Source organism: Arachis stenosperma, chromosome 4 (genome assembly GCF_014773155.1).
Source record: "Arachis stenosperma cultivar V10309 chromosome 4, arast.V10309.gnm1.PFL2, whole genome shotgun sequence".
Taxonomy (NCBI): Eukaryota; Viridiplantae; Streptophyta; class Magnoliopsida; order Fabales; family Fabaceae; genus Arachis; species Arachis stenosperma.
Window position 1 is genome coordinate 5,636,877 of NC_080380.1, and position 8,994 is coordinate 5,645,870.

Sequence of the window (8,994 nt, forward strand, 5' to 3'; positions counted from 1 at the left end):
AGCAAACTTTAGAGATTGGAAGTCAATGTAACTAGAGCCAATAACTAAGTGAAGTTTGTATCAACATGATTTATATTTGAGAATTCTTTACTAAAATTGATTTTGATGAAATAAATATTATTTAGATAATATTAGTTAAAATCATTTTTAAATAAATAATTACTAAAAAATACATTACATTAAATTATAATATTATTTTTTTATACATGTTTAATTTTTTAATATTTTTTATATAATATATTTTTAATACTCTTAATACTCTTTTTTAGTACACTATAATTTTTTACTATTATTATTATTTATGATTAATTTTTTTGTTTAATTTATTTTACCTAATGAAATTAATAAATTATATTATAAAAAAATAATAATAAATATAATATACAAAAATTACCATTATAAAAATATATAATGTCAAACAAAAAATTAATAAAATGTATAAATAATAAATAATAAAAAATAATAAAAATTTTATAAATAATACAATAATATATATAAACTTATAAAGAATAAAGTTGGTAAAAAAAATGTTAAATGTCAAATGGCTAAAAGGCAGTTAGTGTAATGTAGAAAATAAAAATTATTGCTTCTTGTAAACGTGATTTTGTGAATAAAATCATTTCTGCGATTACAATGAAAAAAATTAGCCAAACCAAAAATTGAAACTTTCAAAAAGCTGTATCTGTGTTTACCCAATATCGAAAATTTAGATTGAAAGCAAAATTATATTTCTCGTTGTCAAAACAAAACTGGTAAATAAACACTAGTAAAAGTCCTAAAACAAACTAAAATCCATTATCACTTAAACGCCAACAACTTCAGCCCCAGCCTTGGCCATTGGTTCATCAACAGACCTGTCCACTTTGTCACCAATATCTTCAGCATAGTCACCACCGTGGACCTGCATCATACAATCAGTATACTGATCAGGTTTAAAACTCACCTATGTGAAAAAACATGACATCCTCAAAAGGGACATACCTCCATCAATTTCCCCAGATCAAATTTTGGGGCTTTCAGGATCTTAACTTTCCTGATAAACCCATTTTGAAGAGGGTAAATGTTAGAAGTAGCCTTCTCGATCTCTTTCCCAATCATTTCTGGGATAAACTTACGGACCAACTCCTTGAGATCACAGGATGTTGCCTGCTTGGTCATGATCTCCCTCATCTTCCTGCGAATCTGAGGAGACAAATAAGGGCACACAACATTAGTAATATGCAAACCTGTGTTCATATGTATGTTATAACCTCCAAAACCATCAAAAGGGCCAATGAATTGTCAATTTGTGAACAATTTGAGGTTATAGCAATAATTCAAATACCATGTCCCAACAAATTATTACTAGAAAAAAACTGTCTAGTACACACCCCTTAAACTCCTATTAATATTATCTTCAATAACTCATAAAAATGGATGTAATTATATAGAGAAAACGTTTCAAATTAACACAGAATAAACATAGCTTAATGCCATATTACTTAACACACCTGCCGAATTTGCCCTGATTGGGCATAAGAGGTTCTTTTCATTTGGTTATACCGTCTTTTGGTAAACCCAATAAAGAAAAGCCTCAAAATATAATTATCTGTGGTCTTCACATCCACGAAAGCTTCAATCAAAGTTTGCCATTTTTTGACAAGCGACCTCAGCTTGTCAGTAGTATTTCAATCAGCTTACAACCATACAAGATAATAAATAGGTTAAAGGAGGCAAAGCAACATAACATACCCAGAAATTTGTGAGCACATTCCTTCCTTGTACATCTTCTGCTCTCAGTCTAATCTTCCTGAAGGCGTGGTCCTCATCCCCTTGAAGATCAGCAAGTGAGACCTCAAACACTCTATGTTTGAGTCCTTCAGAAGCAATCTATCATTCGCACAAACCATTAAAATATCAACAACATAAATACTAATAAATATATTCTAAAGATTCACAAGAAGTGTACATAAAACAATGGATCCAACTATCCAATTGAACAATCATTCAACAATAGAGAAAAAAATGAAACATGTCTAAACTACTAAATTCCATGAATCAATGAATATAAAGAGGATTACAAATTAAATCTAAAATTAAAATAAATAAAAGAAAAGAGAATAAACAAAGACCTTATTGCCCTGAGTACGAGTAACAAGGGTTTTGCCCACATTATTGACCTGGAAGACGGAAGGAGCCTTGATATCGTACCAATCCTTCTTGGCAAAGGGATCGGCGCTGCAAAACCCATGGAAACAAACAAATTCAAATTCAGGAAACTAAAAGATTGTTTGAGAGAGAGAGAGAGAGAGAATGGGACACATACGCCTTCTTTTTGCCACCCTTCTTTCCCTTGGAGATGCGCTTGTTTTTTCCGACGGCCATTCTTCTTCAACTGATCAGCTCCAATTGCCTCTCTTGTTGTGACGGCCTTTTTTTTTTTTGGTTGATTTGAAATGATGGCCTCAGCAAACCCTACTGGTGGTGCTAGTGTTAGTACCCCGATCCAATATATATAGAACATGGGTATGGGTATGGCCTCACACATCATGGGCTTGGGCCTCCTTTTCACCTTATAAATTCCCCAATTAACTCAACCAGCCATTGAACCCAAAAAAATTACGACCTTTTCTTATAGTACGGATAAAAAAAATAAACAAATTTGTTGTAAAATAAATAACTAATAAAGATATAATAAATATAAAGTAAATAAGTATAAATAGAAGACTCTAATTTTGATATTCACCAATATATTTATCTTAATATAATAATAGAAGAAACTTATATATTTACTACTATTATATATTAGTAGCGTATGAAGGAGAGAGGAGAAAAGTTCAATATAAAGAGAGAGAATTGCTTTTATTTTATTGCTGTGTGTTTTGTCAAAGGCAAAGCCTCTATTTATATACATACACAAGGTTATTTTGTCAAACCTTATTAAATGTAATTTCTCTTGAGAATTGATTCCTTTGATATTGAGAAGGTTAGTTTACTCAAAACATACGTGGTCATCCACATTTTTATCATAACACTCCCCTTGGATGACCATTTAGGATTATGCCTCATTAAAACCTTACTAAAGAAAAACCCACTAGAAAAAAACTTTAGTTAAGGAAAAATAGTACAAAATTCTTTGTGATGGGGATTGCCTCATTAAAAACCTTGTCAAGAAAAACCCAATGGGAAAAAACCTTACCAAGGAAAAGAGTACAATCTCCCCCTCTTGTCGACATTATTTAATATCTGAAAATCGACGCATCCTAATATGATGTACCAATTTTTCAAAGGAGGATTTTGGGAGTGACTTTGTGAATAAATCTGCCAGATTGTCACTTGAGCGGATCTGTTGGATATCAATTGTCACATGACTTTGAAGATCATGAGTGAAGAAGAATTTGGGAGAAATATGCTTTGTTCTATCACCCTTGATGTATCCGCCTTTAAGTTGATCAATGCATGTTGTATTATCTTCAAACAGGACAGTTGGAGCTATCTTATGATCAATCAGTCCACATGATGACAGAATATATTGGATTAAATTCTGGAGCCAAAAACACTCGCGACTTGCTTCATGAATCGCTAGTATTTCGGCATGATTAGAGGATGTTGCAGCAATCGTCTGTTTCCTGGACCTCCATGATATAGCTGTTCCACCATATGTAAACAGGTATCCTGTTTGAGATCTCCCTTTATGTAGATCAGACAAGTATCCAGCATCTGCATAGCCAACTAATTGTGACTTGGATCCATATGGATAAAACAATCCCATATCAACCGTTTCAGAAAGATATCGAAAGATTTGCTTGATTTTGCTCCAATGTCTTCTGGTTGGAGAGGAACTATACCTTGCTAGTAAGTTCACAGCAAATGATATATCGGGTCGTATATTATTAGCAAGATACATTAGTGCTCCAATGCACTAAGATATGGTACTTCAGGACCAATGATGTCTTCATTCTCTTCTTTATGGCGGAATTGATTTTTTTCCACATCCAAAGATCTTACGATCATTGGAGTACTCAAGAGATGTGACTTATCCATATAAAATATTTTCAAGATCTTTTCTGTGTATGTTGTTTGATGAATAAATATCTCATTTTTTGTATGCTCGATCTGCAGGCCAAGACAAAATTTAGTCTTTCCAAGATCTTTCATCTCAAACTCTTCTTTTAGAGTTTTTATAATCGTTGGAATCTCTTCAGGAGTCCCAATGATATTTAAATCATCAACGTACACAGCAATTATAATGAATTCAGATTTAGATTTCTTTATGAAAACACATGGGCAAATATCATCATTCTTGAATCCATTTTTGGCCAGATACTCAGTAAGACGATTATACCATATTCGTCCAGATTGTTTCAGACCATATAAAGATCTTTGCAATTTGAGTGACTATAACCCTTGCGAATATTCATTGGATGATTTAGATATCTTTAGTCCTTCAAGGACTTTCATATAGATATCCCGATCAAATGAGCCGTATAAATAGGCTGCTACCACATCCATTAAATGCATATGCAATTTATGATATGCAGATAAACTAACCAAATAACGCAATGTTATCGCATCCACTACAGAGGAATACGTTTCTTCATAATCTATACCAGGCCTTTGTGAAAAATCTTGTGCCACAAATCGGGCTTTGTAGCGCACGACTTCATTTTTCTCATTTCGTTTTCTCACAAATGCCCATCGGTATCCAACAGATTTTACATCTTCTGGTGTACTGACTACAGGTCCAAAGACTTCACGTTTTGCAAGTGAGTCTAACTCAGCCTTCATGGCTTCTTTCCATTTTGGCCAATCATCCCTTTGTCGACATTCTTCGACTGATCTTGGCTCAAGATCCTTACTTTCATTCATGATATTTAATGCTACGTTATATGCAAATATTTCATTGACAATTGTCTTATTTTGGTCTCATTTTTCTCCTTTAAAGACATAATTTATCGAGATCTCATCATTTTCACAATTTTCAGGTACCTGAACGTCTTCTGACGTTAAAACTATATCAGAATTTTGGACAACTGCTCGTGTCTCTACTATGTCTTTTTCAATAGGAATAGTATTTACCTCTTTTCTCTTTCAAGAACTTTTGTCTTTGGAACCGACAAGCCTGCCACGCTTCTAGCATGTATTTGCTTCAGTAGCAATTTGTCCGACTAGGACATCAATTCAAATTGGGGCATTTTTCGCTAGTATATACGACTTGGTTATCCTCTTTGTATCGGAAAATGCATCAGGCAATTCATTTGCTATTCTTTGCAAATGTATAATCTTTTGAACTTCTAGTTTACATTGCCTTGATCGAGAATCTAAATGCATCAAGGATGATGCATTCTAATTAAGTTCCTTTTTAGGAAGCTTATTCTCTTCCCCTAATGTTGAAAATTTTGATTCATCAAAATGACAATCCGCAAACCGGGCTTTAAATACATCTCCAATTTGTATTTCAAGATACCTCACTATAAAGGGAGAATCATATCCAACATATATCCTCAATTTTCTTTGGAGTTCCATTTTAGTGCGATTAGGTGGTCCAATGGGAACATATATCGCACACCCAAATATTCTTAAATGGGAAACATTTGGCTGCTGGCCAAATGCTAATTGCATAGGAGAGAACTGATGGTAACTCGTTGGCCTCAAATGAATATGTGCTGCAACATGTAAAATAGCATGCCCCCAAACCGATGTTGGGAGATTTGTTCTCATAAGTAAAGGTCTAGCAATTAATTGGAGGCGTTTAATAAGTGATTCTGCTAACCCATTTTGTGTGTGAACATAAGCTACTAGATGTTCAACACTTATTCCATTAACCATACAATAAGCATCAAAAGCTTGGGAAGTAAATCCACCAGCATTATCAAGACGAATTACTTTCATTGGATTTTCTGAAAGTTGTGCTTTTAATCGAATAATTTGAGCCAGTAATCTCGCAAACACCAGGTTGCGATAAGATAATAAGCACACATGTGACCATCTCAAAGATGCGTCTATTAAGACCATAAAATATCTAAAAGATTCACATGGTTGATGAATAGATCCACATATATCACCTTGAATCCTTTCTAGGAATTCAGGGGACTCAAATCCAATCTTTACTGGTGATGGCCTTAAAATTAACTTTCCCTAAGAACATGCAGTACAACAAAATTCACTAGTTTTAAGAATCTTCTGGTTCTTTAGTGAATGTCCATGGGAGTTTTCAATAATTTTCCGTATCATGGTTGTTCCCGGATGACCTAATCGGTCGTGCCAAGTTATGAACTCATTTGGGCTAGTAAACTTCTGGTTTACGATGGCATGTGATTCAATTGTACTAATCTTGGTATAATATAACCCACATGAAAGTGAGGGTAATTTTTCTAATATAACTTTCTTATTTGAATCACGAGTTGTGATACATAAGTACTCATGATTTCCCTCATTCATAGTCTCAATATGATATCCAATTCGACGAATATCTTTAAAGCTCAACAAGTTTCTTCGAGACTTGGTAGACAATAGTGCATTATTTATTATGAATTTTGTTCCTCCAGGAAATAAAATTATAGCTCTTCCGGAGCCTTCTATCACATTGCCTAAGCCAATAATAGTATTAACACATTCTTCTTTTGGCACCAGATGTTTAAAATATATATCACTTTTGAGAATAGTGTGCGAATTTGCACTATCCGCAAGGCATACATCTTCATTACATATCCTTGTCATTCTCTTCAAAGAGAAATAATAATAAAATGAGTAGTATGCACAGTTAAATTGAATACTTGATGGAAATTATTTTTCTAAGAAATACTGCTTATAAAAATAATGTCATATACTAAAATTTTATTTTAAAACGTGACATATTTAATGATTTCAAAATTCATAAACATTAATATTTCATTATTTATATACATTATATTTGAAACTTAAATACATAGAAAATAAAACTTAAATAATAAGTTCTTTACATTATTTATTTACATGAATACTTAACAATCTCACACATTAAAGTATTCCATCATTGATCAAATGACCAATATTTCCTTCAGGATCCTCAAAGAAATTAGATACATCATAATGAGTGGTGGAATTTTCAACATCATTTGAAACAAAATTTGACTCTTTTCCCTTGTCGTCCTTTTTCAAAGATGCCTGATAAAGATCGACTAGGTGCCTTGGGGTACGGCAGGTACGTGACCAATGGTCCTTTCCACCACAACGGAAATACTGATTATCTGTTGATTTACTATGCCCAATATTTCTTTCTTTATCCCACTTCTGGTGAGATCCTCTCTTTTGAATATAATTCATTTTCCTTTCATAATTTTTCTTGTTATTAAAACCTTGCCATTTACCTCTTCTGGGGTAATGATTTGCCGCATTTACTTCAGGAAATGGGGCGGCGCCAGCTGGACGTGCTTCATGATTTTTTAAAAGTAATTCATTGTTGCGTTCAGCAACAAGAAGGCAAGAAATTAACTCGGAATATTTTTTAAACCATTTTTCTCGACTGCTGTTGCAGGAGTACATTCGAGGCATGGAAGGTTGAGAAAGTTTTCTCCAACATATCATGGTCAATTATCTTTTCCCCACATAATTTCATTCGTGAGGTGATTCGAAAAATTGCAGAATTATATTCATTTATGGATTTAAAATCTTGTAAATGCAAGTGCATCCATTCATATCGAGCTTGAGGAAATATCACCATTTTCTGATGATTATACCTTTCTTCAAGGTCTTTCCAAAGATCTGCAGGATCTTTTAATGTGAGATATTCATTTTTCAATCCTTCGTCAAGATGACGACGAAGAAAAATCATGACTTTGGCTTTATCCTTTTGGGATGCATTATTTTCAGCCTTAATGGTATCTCCAAGATCCATTGAATCAAGATGGATTTCAACATCTAATATCCATGATAAATAATTGTTTCCAGATATATCAAGAGCATTAAATTCAAGATGAGAGAATTTCGACATAATAAAAATTTGTTACCTGAGTCTTCCTAAAAATTTGATCAGAATCTCGTGCTGATAACGTATTGCAAAATAAATAACTAATAAAGATATAATAAATATAAAGTAAATAAGTATAAATAGAATACTCTAATTTTGATATTCACCAATATAATTATCTTAATATAATAATAGAAGAAACTTATATATTTACTACTATTATATATTAGTAGCGTACGAAGGAGAAAGGAGAAAAGTTTAATATAAAGAGAGAGAATTGCTTTTATTTTATTGCTCAGTGTTTCGTCAAAGGCAAAGCCTTTATTTATACACATACATAAGGTTGTTTTGTCAAACCTTAGTAAATGTAATTTCTCTTGAGAATTGATTCCTTCAGTATTGAAAAGGTTAGTCTACTCAAAACATACGTGGTCATCCACATCTTTATCATAACAAAATTAATATATATTATTACGCGGGGTAAAACGTTTTACATAATCGTGCAATTATATTCATTTTTTTGGATGATTATATGTGCGATTAATGTGAAAGGTAGTTATTTTTACTGATGTGACGTTATGTAATTGGATGCACGTATAAAATCTATTATATTATATAAAAATTATGTTTTTACATTTAGTGATAAAGTTGACGTGACATGCTTTTGAAAATATTTTTCGATTTATTTTTTAACTCATTAAATTCAATTCATTATAATAAATTAATTATATCAACTAATTGATTTAGTTACATATTTAAGTATTATACAATTTATTATAATTTCTATCCATCAATTAATTATAATTTAAATTAAATGATTATTTTGTTAGAAAATTATTACTTCCTAATCTATTTATGGATAATACATATATTAATTATTATAATCGTAAATTAAGCTATATCATATTAAAGAACTTATATAATGGCGATCTTATTTATTATTAGAAATACTAAATTAAATAAATTATTATTTTTTTATTTAAAATTAAACGAGAATAAAATCAAATATACTATTTTCTTTAAATTTTAGAATTTAATAGTGTCACACTCAAATATAAATATTTTTT

At 31.8% G+C, this 8,994-nt stretch overlaps 1 pseudogene; it reads right to left on the bottom strand.

Annotated features, from left to right (window-relative positions):
- Positions 1 to 631: 631 nt before the first annotated feature.
- LOC130976141 (40S ribosomal protein S3a-2-like) lies at positions 632 to 2,458 on the bottom strand (annotated as a pseudogene).
- Between the last annotated feature and the right edge of the window lie 6,536 nt (positions 2,459 to 8,994).